The sequence below is a fragment of the Glossina fuscipes genome, unplaced genomic scaffold (genome assembly GCF_014805625.2).
Source record: "Glossina fuscipes isolate IAEA_lab_2018 unplaced genomic scaffold, Yale_Gfus_2 28, whole genome shotgun sequence".
Lineage (NCBI taxonomy): Eukaryota > Metazoa > Arthropoda > Insecta > Diptera > Glossinidae > Glossina > Glossina fuscipes.
This window is the reverse complement of record NW_023998423.1, coordinates 12382883-12402738: the sequence shown is the minus strand read 5'-3', so window position 1 is coordinate 12402738 and position 19856 is coordinate 12382883. Positions and strand designations below refer to the sequence as shown.

Genomic DNA, 19856 nt, shown 5'->3' with positions numbered 1-19856 from the left:
GCGTTTCTTTTTGAATGTGAGTCCTTGCAGGCGTCCATCGCTTTATTCACAACGCTATGACAGGTTACACTTAAACATTCGAATTTTTACGCTGACATACAATGTAAAGCGCAATTTATCAAAGCCTTATCCCGTACATTGTATTATCTAGTCCTAAAAGTCATTGTAGGTAGACCGTTTGAAAAATTTCCGCATGAACTTGGCAACACTTGGCTTTGCTTGGCGAAAATTATGGAACATGACTTGTTAACAATTATCGGATTTTGAATGTGCATCAATTATTTAACAATTTGTCGATAAAGTCGATCGGAGTATCTTTGTTGAAATGGGAAAAGGATTGCAGAACTGTCGGATTGTCACCACACAGCTTAAAGTCAGGTGGGACGCTCTGTAAGGAAATTCCACATCGTCATTTACCGTGGTGAAGTTTTGAGTGCCTGAAGTGAATCATGACCAAGTTCGGTGAAGATGATTCTAGCTGCTCACCAAAGCGTCGGTGAAGCTTACCAAATAATACTGGACGGCCGTCGAATTAAGGAATTTTACAAATAGAAAAGGCTTTGCTCTGCTCCATTCTGCTCCATATTCTCCAAAAAGAAACTTTCTTGGATATTATCAATTAATAAATCCTAAAAGGATACTCTAGAGGAAAGCTTTATATCAAATGAGAGAGTCTTTGTGGGAACTGAGACATATTTTGAGAGTCTTAAATTAATATTTTTGCAAAGAGATACAGAAATGTTAGAGAACCGATGAACTGATGGAATCATTGTTGAAGGCGTTTCCATTGATGAATTAAGTCGAATTTTGTCTTGGAAAGTTTTCAGATAGCCTTCGTGTGACTATGCCTTGATTAAAAAAAAAATTAAGTATGAAAAATTTTAAGTAAAAAGAAACTCTTGTAATATTTTCTAAAACTATGCCAAGTATGGTAGTAATTTCATATTATATGACCTAATATTGTATTGCGTTGCGTATTATGCGTGCAATACCTGCCGCTCAGTTCAGTTTACATGATTCGTGTGCGAAGTTCAATGACATGGCCAGATGTAATTATGAGGTGGTATCCACAGATCAATATATACCTACATGCATACCTATATACAATTTACGCATTTTTCTACAGGTACTATCGTCTGACTTGCATACATGATGTAATTTTGACGTATGTTGTTCATCATCACATACCAGAGAAGTGTAAAAGTTATATTAAATATGTTACACCATAAGATAGATATATATATATATAGATATACATATATATAGATATATATTTTATATACGTATATGAGAAACGACATATGGCTTGATTAGCATGAAATTGTCATTTTAATTAGATCGTTTCGCATATGACATGTCTGTTCGCCTATACTCCTTAATATTAGACTTTGAGGCAAAAAATGAAAATGGTGTGATCCGGATCAAGCAACAGAATAAATTTGAAAATGGGCGATATCTCGCCAATATAGTAAATCGACATTTCTTCACATAGAGCAATAGAAATCTCAATGCATTGGTACTTAGCTGATATCGATCCAACCATTTCTAGGAATCCTCACAATCTCATTGTCACATGAGAGGGACTCTTTACATTAGATGCTGGGTAACCAGAATTCGTTTAAAACTTTGTTACCTATGTCAAGTAGACAACGTGCCTCATATATGAGTAATGCCAACGTAAAATAAAATTACATTTTAATATTATTTAAATATACATAAATGTATAAAATCCCGCCATAAATGCTTTTTAAGGAATGTAAGTGAAAATGACCCAAATTTTTTAAACGAAATTTAAGCAGAAAAGAGTATGGAAATCCTATTAAAAGACAAATAGACAAACAAAGATGTTTTTAAAATTAGATCTGATAAGAATCTAAACTAGAGTAGAATATGCTATAAAGGCCATATACGCATAGAGGATAGGCATTCTATGCCCTTGTGATTCTGGAATAGAAAGAGATGAAAGGAAGATACAAACAGAAGCATAGATCAAAGCCTGGAACTAGAGTTGAATCTTGAGCAAAGATCATGAAATTCTTTATAAATGAAGCACTGCCCAACGAGAAATATAAAATAAGAATCCGAGAAAGAACTCGAAACTTGAGTATACATATTCTTTGATAGCATTCTTCTTTATGTATAAGTGTTGGGTTAAAATGAATTTTACAATTTTCTCCTATTGCTTTAATATATGCACAGTTTTGCTTTCAATTTGATTACAATTCTGTTTAAAACGGAACTTACGTTAACAAAATTGCTAACGTTGGATGCAAAAAAAAAAAAAAAAAAAAAAAAAAGAATTCAATATTGACATAAAAATAAAAGAATTTAGTTTTCTCTGTTAACCAATACATGCGGGTACAACGTACATGTAAAGTTAAGCTCGTTTAAATTGTAATTAAACATTATTTACTTAGCTACGAATACGTATGCATGCTTTGACTATTCGAGTGGATGTATTTTACCAATACATAGACATGAAAAATAATTCATTACTTGAATGCTTTGTGAAAAATCACTGACGTTCCATAAGTAAGTAAGTTTGCTTCCTGATAATATATTTTTTTCACATAAACAAATGATATCATTTAATAAATACTAAAGAAATTGAAAACGATGACCGGGTACATGGCAGCAACACTAGCGTTGAATATTAATGTAAACATATATTTGCATAAATGTTCATTGATCAAATACTTGAGCCTATCTTAATATTTGACTCCGCTTTGTTTTTTTTTTTTTGCTTATTTGATTGACGTAAATTGATTGTGATAAGTAAACAATAATGAATTACACTAAACAACTACTATTGCACGCAGCTACGTACAAGTACACCTTGCAATAGTTAATCGGAATGGGATAAAGTATTTAACCTTTGCTCCATAAAGCGACAAGCTTCCCTCCCATGACCAATTGATTAAGTAAGTAATTTGACAATTAATTAATGATGCATTTTCTATGATGCTCGTAACAGCACCAAAGTTTGCGCCTGACAACCTGAAAACTGAAATCCTATTTACGTTCACAAGTCGAAAGATGACAATTTTTCTAAATATAATTATTTTTGTTTAAAATTTAAATTTATTTATTTATTTAAATAATCGAACATATATGTGGGCAAGAAATATGCGCTTTGTATACCTGTCCCTGAAAGATGTGGGGTGTATGGGGAAGCTTTAGAAACCCCATAAAATTATATATATTCTTCATCAGAGTGAAATTCTGAATTGATTAAGCAATGTCTGTCCGTCTGTGGGCAGGTGTGTCCGCATATTGTGTGTTGCTGATGCTCTGCTGGTCGCAAAAATGAAAATATCGACTTCAAATTTGGAAGCCTCTGCACGTATGTTGGTCTTGAAAATGGGCCAAGCAAGCAGTGAAGTGTAAACGGAACGCAACTCTGTTCGTCTAAATAAAAATTTGTAGTTGTTTGCTCATTACTCGAAAACTATAAATATTAGAAAATATTTTATGTATTTTACGAAAAACTCTACTATTTATGTGCAAAATTAGAAAAAATCGATCACGCCCACAAAAGGTTTTTTTATTAATAATCGTGGCGATGCTAGATTCGGTTCCAGCCGGATATAATTTTCCTCCTTGTTTGTTTTCGAATTCTACAAGACTAAAACGAACAAAGCTACTATAGCGACCCCTAGCCAAACATTAAATAGCCTACACCGCCTTATTATTTGTATAACGGCTTTTTAAAATAACGCGTTTTATGGGAGGTTCGATCCAAACTCTTTTTCGACAACATGTGCCCTTGAGCCAAGACACGCCACCATACCAAGTTTCATTTAAATATATCAAACATTACGATCTGCAGATTGCATACAGGATTACAAGACAGACAGACGGACAACGAATTTAGATCGGTATAATAAAAAATGGGTATTCTGTATACATCACGGGTTGCATACATCACCACAAACTTAATGTTCCCTTCTTCCACTTATGGTGTAGGATATAGAAAGCTTACGTAGATAAGAAACAATTTATTTATTGATGTCAGTTCCGCGTTAACTTTGGTTCAGTTTATGGCTCGCAAAGAAGCTATCAAATGTGAAATTACAGTTAGTGGACTGTAATGGTATGCACAGTTCCTCCGAAGCATTTCTACCCTAAATTTCCTCTTGGACTGCTCTCTTTCGGTCCAGATATCGTTTCAAACTATGTGGCTGTGAGTTACACTGTATTTTGTGAAAAGAGTTAATTACGATACTACGACTAGCTCCAAATTCACAGATACTAATTTTCAGATCACTTATGGTACAAGAGTGTATTAAGTATGCCTGTCCTTCCGTCCAACTGCCCGCCTTGTTTAGCTTTGTTCAATCTATTGCCATTTTTAATCAAATCAAGGACACTAAGGTGTTTTGGTCAAAGGACAAACGCTATTGCAAAGGGTTCGGATCGGTCTAGTTTTTTCCCTATGCATAACTGCAGAGTGGTATGGGGTATTTTATTGCTGGGCCGTGGCCCACTATAATGTTTTTACTCGTTCAAAAATTCAGATAAGATAATTTAAAAATTTAAGTTCAAAGTTCAAAAGCTTGATAAGATTAGGATTAAAGTCTGTCACAGTAAATGAAAATATTTTCTGGGAATATGTTGGGCATGGTTACTTAATACAAGTTTCCCCGCTTGTTCGGATACATTGTTCAATGTTTATCATACATTTTGATAAAAAAGATAAAAAGCATCTTTGATTTGAGATATGAGAAGGTATATATATATATAAGCAGATATAAGGCACTTATATATATGTGTGTAGTCATTAACAGCCAATATGCAAATATCACCGCCTTCACAATTGACAAGGTAATACTAAAAGAATTCGACGTACATTGACTGCTTGCCTGCTGGAGATGTATGAACAAGAAGATACGTGAACAAGATTAACATGGATAATGATGTTTGTTTTCATCCTCGTGGATACGTGAATAAGGAAGCATTACGCATTTCTCCGCGCAAAGTCCTCCTCGATAAAAGAGGAGAATCCTAATTAATTAAAAGAAATCACGTTCGTTTCTATGCAGTTCGACATGGAAGAAGTTTGTGTTTTTATTTTGTAACCAAGTACTGAACGCTGCGACGAAGAAACTTTCCAAACCCGTCAACGGTTCATTATTCTTGCATGTGTGTGCTTTTGACTGGCTTAAGAGGTTCACAGTACGATCGTCCGATCTTCCGGGTTTATTTAACGTAGCAGGAGTTTCGCTTGTAAGTGAGTGTCACTTCCCGTGTATATAATATTTTTAATTGATCACCACAAATCAAATTGATATATGATCCATCAACCAAACAGTTGCCAAAATAGGTAAAAAGCTTTTACAATCCATAGCAAGGTAAAAGTTAAGATGATAACACTGTAAGCATTATTTTTACCAAAATGCTCATAACAGCAAAAATTTTAATTTTAAAATTTGGTACAAACATTACCTAAGGCCATCTATTTTCTTACAAAACATTTTCCTCACTTATAACCTAGTGTTTTAGTGTCACGGATGACATTTTAAAATACAAAATCATTTTTCCAAACTTGTAGCAAAAAGGCTTAAGTGTAATAATATAAACCTAAAATGACGTCAATATTTGGACATAAGCAGCAAAGAAGAGTTCCCTTCTTAAGTTGTTATTGACAAATTGACAATCGTAACAAAGGCCGTGAAAAGTTTAAAATAATTATAACGTTACCATGTGCAACAGTATTTTTGTATAGTAACTGCCTGTGTACTCTACGTATTCTACAAAGAAAATCCAGAATATTTCAAATCTCCCTAATATGAACATGAGAGGGAAGAAAAAATTAAAAGTGAAAATCTCTGACAAACATATTTCCTTTAAATTATCCTCATTGTTCATCAATTGATTTCGTTCGTAAGTATATTTTATATAACTGTAAAAAATCGAAATAAAAAACAAAAAAAAAGATTATAGTCGGACAAGGACGACCGACCATAAAATATCCTACACCACATTATCAAACGCAATTCTTATTCTTATATGAAATCACTATTATGGGGCAACTTCCGCCACCACTTAGACTTTTCTGTTTTGTAGGATAGTATTCAAAACACACGCTGAGCTAGTTAATTATTTTTGTGTTAAGTTACTATTATGGCATAATTTTGATCATGAAAGAGAGAGTTCAAAAATTGCTCCAGTCGGTACAATGTTTTCATACCAGTTTAAAATACCGAAATACTATTACTTAGGCACTTTCTCCGAGAAATTTTGCAATTTTTTTTTTGGTCGGCGGTCTAAAAAGTGGACCGATTCGAACCATTTTCAATAGCTTTCATCCTTGGGTCAAAACAGACTGCTGTGCCAAATTTTATCAAAATATCTCAAAAATTGTGATCTTTAATTTGAACACAAATTTACATGGACAGATATCAGGCGGACTGAGAGGCATAGAACAACTCAGATTATGATTCTGAATTGAGCGTGAAACCTGAAAACGTGGCTCCATCTTAAACCCTCCTGCTTGTTACAGATCTGCACACGAACTTAACATAACCCGTATCGTAGGTGTAAGTATATAGGTGTAGGGTGTAACAGTTAACGTGAATTGGTTATTGGTTATGCAATTAACTAAGGGTTTAGTTGCAAATTTTTGTCGGAATATTGTAATAAATGACAAGATATGTTTTTGCTTTCCTCTAATGCGGTTTATCTCTCTTCTCTCTATCTCTCTCTCTCAACGCATAATGTATGACGCAATTAATGAGTTTAATTTGAAGGTTATGGATGATTGAAATTTGGATACAACAGTTTCGCAACTTTACTGTTATTTTATATTATTTTTTTTTTTTAATATAATTTACTGCCTAAAAAGATGCTTTAATTAAAATCACAAATCATATCGACTAAGAAAATTAAAAATAAAACTTAAAAAAAAAAAGTAAGGCAAGCCGTGGGTCGTAACATGCAGTTCTCTAAATTTTTGTTAAACTGTAATAAAAAGGAGAGAAATAAAACAAAATCTATTATGTCCTCACGTATTATTCGGAACTTAATGCGATATTGAACCAAATAATGTATAAAATTTTTTAGCCATAGAAACAATTAATGCAAAATAAGGAAATCAATTCAAATCAAATTTAATTTCGATTTCTTAATTTTATCATAGGTCTGCCTTTCTGCAGCAAAAGCAACCCAGGAAGTGATTTTCAACTTGGGCTCGGAACTTTCCCCTATTGCGAGATATTCTCCACAAGTGCATCTTGATCTGATTACCTTTTGTTCAGAAAAATGTAGTCATATTTAGCAGATTAGCCGCTTAGCCGAAAGTGAAAATGGGATAATAATTATTTCGTCTTGAAATTACGAAATTTTTACCTCCGGGGTGAGGGGTAAGTGGCAAGAGATCGTAAATGGTGTTGGCGATTATTTTGGTTGTTCATCTTGGTAGCAAGTATGTCTTCAATAAAGCCGAATTTTAGCAAGAAACAGGTCCTACCAATTGACTGTACACCTATTACTTGTTGTCACTATTACTTACTACTATTATTATTTTTATTGTTATTATTTTTTTTTTTATCCTTTTTTTATTATTATTGTTTAATGTTATGATTTTTACTGTATCAGTTCTCATATTATACCCTGCACCGCCGTATTAAGTTAGTGCAGATATATGTAACACCCAGAAAAGCTTAAGATAGACACACCTTTTACCAAGCCTAAACCTGTCTGCCCGTCTAATGTCTGTCCATGGAAATTTGTGTTCAAGCCACAAGTCGAAATATTTTTTAGGTTATTTGATGAAATTTGCTACACAGACGCACTTTGGTCCAAGGACAATCGTTATTGAAAATTTTTCGGATCGGTCCACTTTTTCGTCCACTCTCCATATAATGTTCCTTTTCTGAAAAGTCGCTAAGTGGTAGCATTCCGGCGTTCTAAATTCATATGAAAACTTTGAACCAGCTGGGGCAATTTTTGAACCCTCTATCATATAATGATCAATCCTTTATGATGAAAATTATATCATAATAGTAGTTTAACATAAAAAAATTACCTTAACCAAATTTGGATAATCTCGGCCCCTTTTTTGGATCCTACGCTATGTAAGGATTTCATTTTCTAGAGCAGAAAAGTCAACATTTTAATATGTTATAATGAAAATTAATTCACAATAGTAATTTGACATATGATATAAAAAATACCTCAATTTTTCAAAATTCTTCGGCACAACCATTCTATCGGAATTCAAGACTTCATTTGCAAAGAGGTCTTATTTTTAACTAAGAGCCCGATAAAAGTAAGTTCCTATAAAAACAGGGTATAATTTTTTTCTATGGCAAAAATAAGAATTGTGTTAGACAAGGGTGCTGCATGGCGGGTTCTAGCCAGACAATAATGTTTTCACTTGTTTTCGTTTAATTCAGTTTAAATTTAAATTGTAGTTTAAATTTTTTTTTTTTTTTTAAGTAACGCTCTTCATTATATTTCAGAAGTTTTGGTTGAATTTTTTCGAACCGACTTGAAACAATAAATGAATATATATGAATGTAACAAAAAAAAAAAAAAAATATTAAAGCATCGATCCTAGGAAACCACGAAAGGTACGTTGCGATGGCCAAAAATGAAGATAAGTTTAAAGTAAACGAGACACAAGAAGCAAAAGTTTTACTTTTAAAATCTTCAAAACTTCGAGTTAATGAGTCAACAAATAAGCGCCAAACTGTTTTTAATTTCGCTGATTTCACCTTCTATGAAAGGCATATAAATGATCCTGACGTTTCTTCATCTACACTTTTTAAATAATTTACATTATTCTTATTATTTTTATTATTATAATTTATTTATCTCAAAGAAATCAATTCTCGGACTAACGTAGACTGAACTCGAACAGCTAAGACAATCGGTTTAAAAACTTAATAAAGAAATTAAACTGATTTTTATTGGCAGCCATTAGGCCATTAGGCCATTAGGCACCTTAAGGAAGGCGCTAAAAGTTTTAAATTAATTCAGAAAATATTAAAACTTTGTGAATAGTTTTGATCCGTATAAAGTATAAAGATAAATGATATAGATAATCATCGATATCGCCGATATTTTTTATATGGTTAACCGCCAATGTAACACAGCAGAAAAAAACCCTTTCTTGAGTTTCTTTCAATATGTTTTGAACACTTGCACCTTAATAAGCGAAACGTGATTTTTGGCTGTCATCTCATCATAATTTATAGAAATCGTAGCGTCATGTTGGCGGCGTTCTAATTTTTTTTTTTTTTTTTTTTTTTTTTTAATAACAGAACCGTGTCAAAAACCAGTTAGACAAAAAAAAAAAGCACATTTAATTCCTATTCTAAACATGTACATATATATATACACATAGACCGACAATGAAGTGTGGCATGGAATCCTGTGCGCGTGTGCTTCCTCTTTTCCGTTTCTTACATAGCACAATGGAAAGGACTTGCTTCGACTTTCACAATGGTTGCACATACACATGCACGCACACTTAAGTAGGCCTTTTGAAGAAAGACCCATACATGTGCATAGACATGGATACCAAAAAAAAAAAAAAAAAAAAAAAAAAAAAAGAAAGAAAGAAAAAAAATAAGTAAAGAATTCCTTCACGATTTCTTTTATGAATCTTTTATTTATTTTTTTTTTCCTTTTTACAAATATACTTTAAAGGGAAACTGTTCCTTAGATGGGCTTTCTTTTTTGCTTTAAAGTACCTTTTTCAGTAAAGTATTTATTCCATTTTCACAAGTATTTTAATTTTCCATTCATGCCTTCGTTGCTGCACAATCTCACTCACACATTCACATAGTTTAGCCATATTTATGCAATTACAATTCGTGTGGTTAGAAAAAGTTCCAAATTTTCCATAAATATTTTGAAACTTTTTTACTTTTATACTTTTATAAACATTTTCTCATCAAATTATTGCATAGTTTCTTATAAAAAATCACTTTAATCGAACTGAAAAAAAAAACAATTTTATAGAAAGTTTGCAATTTTTTTTTTCTATTTAGTTTTTCTTTTTTACGCTAAGAATTTTTCATATCGGTTTTCTCGTTTGCGTTTGTGTGTGTGTTTATCTAACTTGACGTTTCTGTGTACGACCGCCTTGAAAATCAATGTTAAATTGCCACTTTTTGCTTCTTCTTGCCGTGCTTCTACTATTTTCATTGCTCATGAAAAACAAGAAAAATTACAATAACAACAATAAAACTCTTACATATGCAATAAAATATGAAGTGAAAATTTTTCTTTTCACCCACTCAAGAGCATTGCAGAGATGGAGAACTTAGATAGACAGAGAGTGAGAGAGAGAGAGCGTGAGATTGGGAGAGGGAGAAGAGAGAGCCATGCAGAGAAAAGGAAAACATGGAAGAGACTGAGTGAAAAATGGATGGAACTGAATGAAAAATTTCACTTTTGAGTCGTTCTCTCGAGTTAAAGTTTCTAATATAATCTGATTTCTCCCAATATTCGCATTGTTGCGTTGCTTTATATGCGTGTACAGATGTATGCGTATAAGCAAAACCGGCATTTTCTATGTGGAATATAAAATGAATAAATAATGTGCTATTATGCATGAGTGTTGAAATAGCTTCCATAACTGCAATGATTCATTTTGAAGCTCATAAAAACAATTAAATACGTAATTATTGTGGAACTTGTGAAGAAATCAAGTTAAAGATGACGAAAGTTTTCCATTCTCTTCTTACGACGAGAAATGATAAGCAAAATAAATAGCCCAAAACGATTAAGGATTAGGCAGTTATGCTGGCTACTAGTTTACTGATGTACTTATTATACAATGTGAACCAAAGTCAAGGGTCGAAAAATTAACATGCTACCATCTCTACTAAGAAGAATTATATAGCAACAGCTTACGCAGCCCAAAAATATATATTTACATAATTTATTAGGTGTGCAACATCGACTCACTTTACTTTAGAAGATGACTTTTTCTTTTAAAATTAGCAAGAGACATCATAATGAAGTGTACATAAGGGAGCTTTGAATGGGTTTAATTCTGTGACAAACGAACACCATTTGTGATAAACTCTACTATTTTCTGCTTAGTATAAAGGACAGTGCTTCTAAACCATTATGAATGATGAATAGCGAACGTCCTACGATATCCAAAGCCCAGATAACGGACAAACAGAGTGGGCGAAGCCTTAGTACCAACAATAAAGCTGAATATTGGAGGTTGACAATGTAAAGTGAAAGCAATTATTTAGTCACACTTGACAGAAAGCCTTATTTTCCTTGGCGTCAATTCGGGCCTTGCTTGGGAAGCCAATTATCGTAGCGTGTCTTGAAATTTATCGTCGCCCGTTGTCAGTGACTTCAAACACCGCTAAGTGTCGCTTCATTTCAGCGGCAATTCGTAAACACTTTTAAAACGTAGATCATTATTGGTACATGTGATACCCAAATTTCATTCAGGGCAGCGCGTCTTTGATATCGAAATTTTCGGAAGCGAATCGATTTCTTTTAACCGGATAAACTAATGTAGCAAAGTTTTTCTTTTCAAGTTGTCTATGGACTTTTACGGCTTGATAACGTTAGGATTACTATAAAGCCATCAATAGGAAAAAACCATAAGAACTTTTTTCCTGGACAATATATTATAATGCAGTTACATATAGATGACCTTGTATGTACATAAAGAGAATTTGCGAGACGAAAAGGAGAATTTTGCGGTCTATAAAGATCGAGTAATTAACAACTTATAGATGACTTTTCACTCAATAGCCATAAAAACTGTCTCATGCACTTTGTCAAGAGTATTCAATATCAATGATTAAATAGTTTAGAGAGTGTTAGCATCAAAAAGTGTTATTGTCACTATCATTTTCGAGTGATGGTCATAATTGTTATGCCAGTCAATGACAAATACCGCAGGAAATTTTAGCATGCAAATTAAATAAGATAACCCTTTATGTAAAACTCAAGATCTGGCAATGAAAGCCTGTATTTTTCTATTTACCTGCGAGGTATCCTTTAAGCCGAATATATTTTGCGCAACTTTTTCCTAGTGAAAAGACAACATCATCGAAATGAGAAGTGAGAAGTATTTAAAGACATACTCTCTCTCTCTCTCTCTCTCTCTGCTACGAGTCGCCCAACATATGTTTTAAACCGAAAAAGTTAAATGTTCTTTTCTTTGGGCATCCTCTTTAGTATTATATTACTAAAGCACATGATGGGGAAGGAACTGTTTTCTTTTATAATCTATTGTTTCACATAGTTGGTTCCAAATCTTCATTGGCGACTAATTCTGCCTCTCTTCTGTTCAAATTCAGCATTGGTTTGAACAGTGTGCTAGAACGTAGTACCACCTCCCGGTGGTCTGCCAATTCTAAACGAGGTTCTGCGGATACAGATAATACCAAACGCAGTAGACAACAAGAGATTTGGTTAAATCACAGGACGTCTAAGAAATCGATAAACGAGATGTGAGGTTGTAAGGAAAAAAGGTGACCTTAAAGCCTATATATGGAACTAACCGTATCACTCTGAGTTGGTGAATAAAATCGCACTTTGTAACAACTCTTAATCAAGAGAATTATTTATGTAAAGTACGCAAAAAGTTGTCGCCCTACAAACGCAAATTTTCGAAGCCGTCATGCAGCGTCGAAGCCTACTTAGGTCGTGTTTAAACTTTATAATTATAATAAACATTTTTCCAACACCTACACACTTTACATCATCGCTTAGTTTGCTTAGCAATGTGCCATATTCGTTCCTCCTTAAAAATGATAGGATGATAGAAACCAAAATCACGCGATACGTTGACGTATTTACAGTGCACGGAAGCTTGAATGTAGATATTCATGCCTGATATGTGGAAAAATAAAACTGCCGTTGAACAAAATATTCTCTCCTCCGTTTTAGTTCGATAAATAATGTTGACATACTTTGATCACTGGTAACAATTTTATAAACGACCTTGCATTTAAATTTTGTAACAATACTCCATTCACAAAATCACTCAAGTGTTTCTCTTTTATACTCTTACTTTCTCTTTGTTCTCTTTACTTTTCTTCTTAGTCTCACTAACTCTCTCTTTATCTCTCCCTCTCCGCATCTCTTTATCTTCATTTCTCTTTCCCTTTCTCACAATCTTTCATTCTTAGAAATGTATATTTTGAAGTAGACGGGCAGCTGGGCAGCACTGACAATGGGTGGAATATAGTGATAATGAATGAAATATATTTTTATAAGAATGTATAGCATAATGAGGCCTAGCGGCGATTCCGAAATGTGGATTACGTATAGGAAATTTTTGACACAAGAAGAATAAAAAAGAGGAAACGTAATAAGAAACACGGAAGAAAAACGCAATACATGTGCGATAAATTAATTAAGAAAAACTTGATTATGTCGTCAATAAGCTAAGAGACAGGTAAGGCATTCTTGTAAGCAAACATGCGAGCAAATTTAACACCGATTTCTGTTATTGTCAATGTGCTTTATTTTCATAACATCCGTCTGACTGGCCGAGTAGGCAAAGAGTCTCGACTAACGATTCAATGGTCGTGAATTCAAATCTGAAGCGCTGTAGAGTTTACAAAAAAGCCGATAGCCTTAGATGCTAATGCTTTAAGACTTTAGTCTTAGCGTTTATTCTTTGGCTAAATTAATAATAATAATAACATTTTCATATCCATCCATAAAGAGTGAAAGTATGTTAAATTTCTTAGTCCGTTTGGAACACTTAAACATATGCTTGGCGGAAAGCTTCAGCTTAGATTAAACACAAAAGTAAGGAATATGGCTGTATGGAGTAGGGCGCCCAAAAGACACTATAACTGCGCGTAAAACAGAAGAAAAATTTGAGAAATATCGTCTCTCGTAATTATGAGACTACCGAAGAATCGAGAAATTATTTGATTTAAATAGCTATCAGGACCTGTTGTGGAAGTTACAGACAGAAACTGCTGAGACGCTCGCAAAGTTTCTATTTATATGCAAACTGGCAGACAGAAGCGTAGGGTGTAGAGAAAACTTTTGTGAAAACATTACACATTTTCGTCTGCTGATGACTGGGGTGTCGCGAAAAGCTGGCCAATAACATTTTTACGGCATGCGGGCTAAAGTTAAGACATTTTAAATTTGTTTAGTTGCTCTGCTGTGTGAAAAGAATTATTTGGCTATCAGTGCAAATTATTTGTCCCTATTAATACAAAAAAAAAAAAGTCACATAATTTAGCTGACTAAAAATATACCTTAGTTCATTCCTCTTTCATTCAGCGGAAACGGTATTTAATAATAAATTTTGTATAATCTTTCGGAAATTTCTTCTTTTTTGTTTTTTGGGTTTTTTTTTTTTTTTTGGTAGTCACTTATATGTGAAAAGGGTTCTCTTCATAGGGCTTTATTTGACTTTTCTTTTTTTTTTTTCTTATATTTTCGTTATATAATTTTATTCCTGCCAGCACTTAAAATTTAAGGTTTTTCTAATTGGTGTTAATTTTTATTTAACTTAAGAGGAAAATTTTCTAGTTTTTATTGAATAAAAATATTCTTTTTTTTTTTGTTGTTTTTTTTTAATGGCACAAATCACTATTTTGCGTATATTTTCTGGTTAATAATTTTTAATGTGCGTGTACAACGCGCGCGTGTCACTCTCTCATTTACACGCAGCTACTAAAAATTAAAGGGTGGCAGCAAACACTTTAGTACCCTGCAATTTTCATCTAACTTTCGTTACTCTCGCCCTTAACGTCACCGCGTTTATTTGCATTAAGGCTTAAACATATACCGCTTTACAATATGAAAATTTTTAATAGCCTGCGCATTGTGAGAAATTTTGTAAAATTTACCCTTAAAATTTGTTCAATAATTTAAAACCCTTGCTAATACTGACTGACTGCTTTTCTAGATATGTTACACCCTCTTGATTGGATATTGCATTTTTTTATTAAAAAAAAAAAAAAAAAAAAATTTAAATATATATATATATATATTTTTTATTTCATTTTAATTTTTTTTTTTTATTATTTTTTTTTTTTAATAAAATTTCATCATTTGCTTAAAAATGCCTTAACTCGGAAACTTTTCATATAAAATTAAACATATTCATGATTGTGTTTTATTTGTTTTTGTTTGAGTTTTAAAAAGGCATGCATTATTCCTCTCTCTCTCTCTCTCTTTCTCTTTCTCTCTATCTCTCCATCTCCCATGCTATACTTTCTAACATTACAGCAACTGTTAATGTAAAAAAATCATCTTTAGGTTATGTTAAGAAGAAAAGCTCAAGTGTAAACATAACATTTTAATAAATTATGTTATATAAACATTTGTTAATAATTTATTTATTCGTTTCCAATCGAAAGCTTTATGAATAACTTTCATTCGCACATAAGTTTGACCACAAATAATTGAGCCTAAGAAAGCATGGAAACAGATGTTAATTAATTGTGAATATCAGTTCATCTGCGAATCAATTCCATAAGCAAAATTTATATGTGACTTGTAAAGGTTCAATATTTTTTTCATCAACTACACTATCCGACTTGCTCGATATTCGAAATTTTTGCTTGTTTATCAGAAAATAGAGAAATATAACTCATGTGCCTGCCTGTTGACCTTGTCAACTATCACTTTTCAGATATTGTTAAGAATATTTAAGGAAATCTAAATCTTTTCCTTTCATGTTACTTTTACCAATGAGGGTCAGACGTGTTACATACAAATTTCGTCAATGCATTTGCAGTATGTTAGACTTTCTATAATATATTGGTTCTAGTAATATGTTTTCGATCGTGTTGTGGCGTTATGATGGGTTGAAAACCGTAAGAGCTTATCCTTGTGCTTTCTTTCCTATGTTTTGTGACGGTATCAACTAAACTCTTCAATATCAAACCAGTTTGTTGTAATGGATTGCTAGAAACACGAAAAATGTGTTTATGACCTGTGACGTCTTTGTCACGTAATTTTCCTTAATTTCAAATATCATCATATATAAGAACAAGTTGAGTGAATGAGGTAAATATTAGGTGTACAAATAAATTCTTTTTTGCTTTCAGTAAAATTCAAATTTACTTAAACCATGCTTGTTATAGAGTGTAATAAGTAAAATATTCACCATTACAATCGATTGTCTTTGGCTGTTGCTAGACAGCGTAGGGGAGCGCTCACGGAAGAGGATGCCTTGGTTTCGATCCGAAATAGTCTTCCCGCCATTTTCAGATATCTTTAACTTGCCGGAAGCTGCTCATCTGAATCAGTTTTAATCAGAAGGAGACTGGTCCGAAGAATTCCCCGCAATTTCGAGAAGCTCTCTGCCCACATCGGAGACCCTTGTCTTAGTTCCTTTCACTGTAGATGGACGGACGCATGCGAATGCTCATGCACATTTGATCAGAAATGGTCTTTTTCCTCAAGCGTGCCATCCATTGATTTAACTGGTTGGGCTTACATGTATGCTTCGGATATGAGAGTTTTGTCTGCCTTTAGAAGTTTGTAGTAGATGATTCCCTTCCAATTCCTTCCAACAGACCTCAAGAGCGTTCATCTCTCAAAACACTTTCTCACTTTTTCATGGCTAACTGCATTTCCAACTTAACCATTTGCATAGCTTCAACTGCAGTTTTTTCCAATTTACCTGCTGCCTCTTGCCGTCCATTTCTTTATATTACGCTTTGATATACCCCGAACAACAGATTGTAAACAACTGCCGCACAAATACCGCTGTCTAAGCTGCCCACACCCAGTATTTTGAGAAAAAGTAAGGCATCATATGCGTCTTACAAAGCAATCAACTTCACCACCGACAACTTATTTCTAAACCTAGTACATGACTGTCTAAAAACTCAGCATTTTTATAACTATCAGCGAAGAAAAAGGCTGCGTCATCGTCATTTGAAAGATCTAAAAGTACGCATCAAGTGCACAGTAAAACACATATGTTTCATAATCAATGCAATATTTTGAATCCATTGCGCTCTGTTGTCCCTCCCGCCAGTTCTCCATTTAACTGTCTACGTTCCACAGGTTCATGATTGCAAAAATTTAGATAAAAAGCGCTACTTAAACCATGAGATTAAAAATCACGTTCCCAAGAGATGTTTGCGATACGTGTACCGCAGTGATGGTCCGAAAGAAGTGAAGAAACAAATAGGAAATGACCGCAACGTAGTGGTTGTGTGGCCAATCGTTAAGTGTTGATTGAGTACTCACTAAAGCTATGACCAATTGTGGTCTGTCGCTTTGATATTTAAACACGTGGGCATCGACTTGGTAGTGGCGACTCGCGGCTATGTGGGGTACAAATTGTTCGAATCGATGTCAATAATTTATCTGAAATAACGTAGTTGCACTTATTTCCAGCTTCACACGCTGCTCGAGATCCTCGCCGATGTCTAAGAGCAAAGTTTTTAATAACAAAAAAACAGAACGTCATGCAATGACGCAATATTTGTTAATTTTTACTATACTACCGCCCGTATATAAAAGCAAGAACAATGCAAAGAATGCAATATTGCTGGCTCATACATAGACAATTAACATTTCGAACCTCAACCTTTTAAATGGAATCAACCATAAAAATGGAAATTTACGGATTCTATCTGTAAATATAGTTCATATATTCATATTTTTTGCTTTGTTCAAATGTATTATTCACTTAGAATATATGGATTTACTTTAAAGCTTTCTTTCGTATTTTTTTTTTTTTCTTTTTGTTTTGTTTTAAATCCGCAGTAGTTTAACCTTCAGTGTGCTGTTTTAGAGACACTTGAAACATGATTGGCCTGAAAATCGACAACAACCATATTAATACGTTAACAACATATCGCGGTTTTTTCGCATTATTGCATTTCATCAACATTTGAAGTAGATCGTTACACTAGTCAAGTATTACTTACTTTGCTTTGGAGTAGGTATTTTCAGGCTTTCAAAGTTAGGATTTTTTTTTTTTTTAAACAGGTAGTAAAAGCCACTTATAACATATTTAGTATACCAAATTTTTGTTTTAATGTAAAGCATATATTCGGACTTTTTTCTCGTCCCTTTTTCAATATTACAGGATCATTTAACCATACCCAATAGGGTATTTTTGATGAAATGTAAACCATAATTTCGGACAGTGTGAAAAATGAATGAAATGTTAATTTAAATATGTATATAAAATAATTTTAATTATACTCAAAGATTTAATTACATTCATAGGTTAATATTTATATTTTTTTTAATAAATGTATATTAGCCTACCTATACATATAAATATACAAACGTTAAAGTATTTCCGTTTTTTTACGCATTTGAATTGAGATTAAATTTTTCCTCCTATGTCCGAAATTGTGGTTTTCATTTTCGAAAAAATTTAAAATGAAACAAATTATTAGGTTTTTAAATGATATATTTGTCCAATATTTATTATAAATACATATTTACATATGCATATATAATACATTTAAAAATAATATTTCAAATCTTTAATTCGTGACAACAAAGCCATTTCATTTTTGACTGTGAAACCTCCTTACCTTCGAAACATTTATGTTATTCGTACAAGTTTATGACACTGACCAAAGCGATTTTAAGGAAAATGACTAAATAAAAAAAGTTTTTTCGCTGATTTAAGTTAATGTAAACCCAGAAACAACGACTACAACAACAAATTCATATTATTATAAAGTAAGCAAAAGAAATGCTTAAGAAGGTCATAAAAAAAATATATATATATACATATATATATATATATGTAGTTGTGTTTCATTGGTTTCATTGTGTATTTCTTTTTTCATATTAAAGTTTTCATTAAGTTTTTTTGTGAAAGAGAGTAACATAAAATATTTAGGCCAACTAAAACCAAAAAGTAAATCTTAAAGTCGAGAAAATAAAAAAAAAAAATTCAAAATATTTCATCAATACAAGAAACGATCGGTACACGAAACTGATGAGAAACCGGAAAAGAGAATATTTGTAACATAACAGCAGATGAAGTAGAAAAGAGAGATATACGCAAGAAGATAAAAAATATAATAAAAGATTGATATTAGCACATTTTCATTGACGTCAATGCTTAAAGCAAGCAAGAGTTTAGAAAAAATCCCCTGAAAAAGCTAAAACTCTTACAGCAAATGCATGAAAACGTTACATTAACACATGTAATATTCGATAAGAAAAAATATTTAACCGCGTTAGTAGTTCGCTTTGATTGTGAGTACATTATTAGTAGGATATAGGCGAATAAGTCAACAAAACTTTAACTCACATAGATACATACATACGAGTGATGGAAAATATTATACGCTCAACTCAACAAGATATATTAATTTGAGAGGACCGTATGCGACAGCCTAGATTACTGCTTACAAAAGTATAAAACAATGATCAGTGGTCGATTTTTTGATCAATTTCAAAACGACTTAGCCGCTTTCATATTTTTTTTATCTGCTGGGACCGTAACAAGATAAGATATCGGTTATTCAAATCTCTACAAATAAAAATGAACTTGTGCATTGTATACGTGGCATTCCGAGTATGTGTAATGCTAGTACGTTGCAATAGATGGCGTTGTAGGCTAATTTCTGTGCTATTGGACCGATTGCAAGCAAATTTAAATATAAAATTTATATCAACATTACTATGACAGTAAACAAAACTCCAAGTCAGTAACTTCAAGTTTGTAGTTTGGATCAAGAAACCCCTTCTTCCCCACCAGGACAATTATGTGTGGTCTATTCACGTCTTGGAAAACCACCAGCTTTAATTTTTGTATATATTAGATTTTTCCTTTTTCTTAATATGACCAATGATCCAGGAGTTATCCTTTAAAATAAGGTGATGGTGAATAAGTGAAAAAAAGAGGCAAAGAAATAGAGAATGGACGAAGCCTAGTGGATGTGTATCTAAATTGATAA

The 19856-nt window shown here is 32.8% G+C and overlaps 1 long non-coding RNA gene across 1 annotated transcript in view; it reads right to left on the bottom strand.

The window, feature by feature from the left end:
- The window catches only part of LOC119636185, a 38655-nt gene extending 23914 nt beyond the window's left edge, over nucleotides 1-14741 (bottom strand). Inside the window, exon 1 of the long non-coding RNA XR_005247132.1 lies at nucleotides 14214-14741. This is a non-coding gene — a long non-coding RNA (uncharacterized LOC119636185). The remainder of the gene's footprint in view (nucleotides 1-14213) is intronic.
- Nucleotides 14742-19856: the final 5115 nt, after the last annotated feature.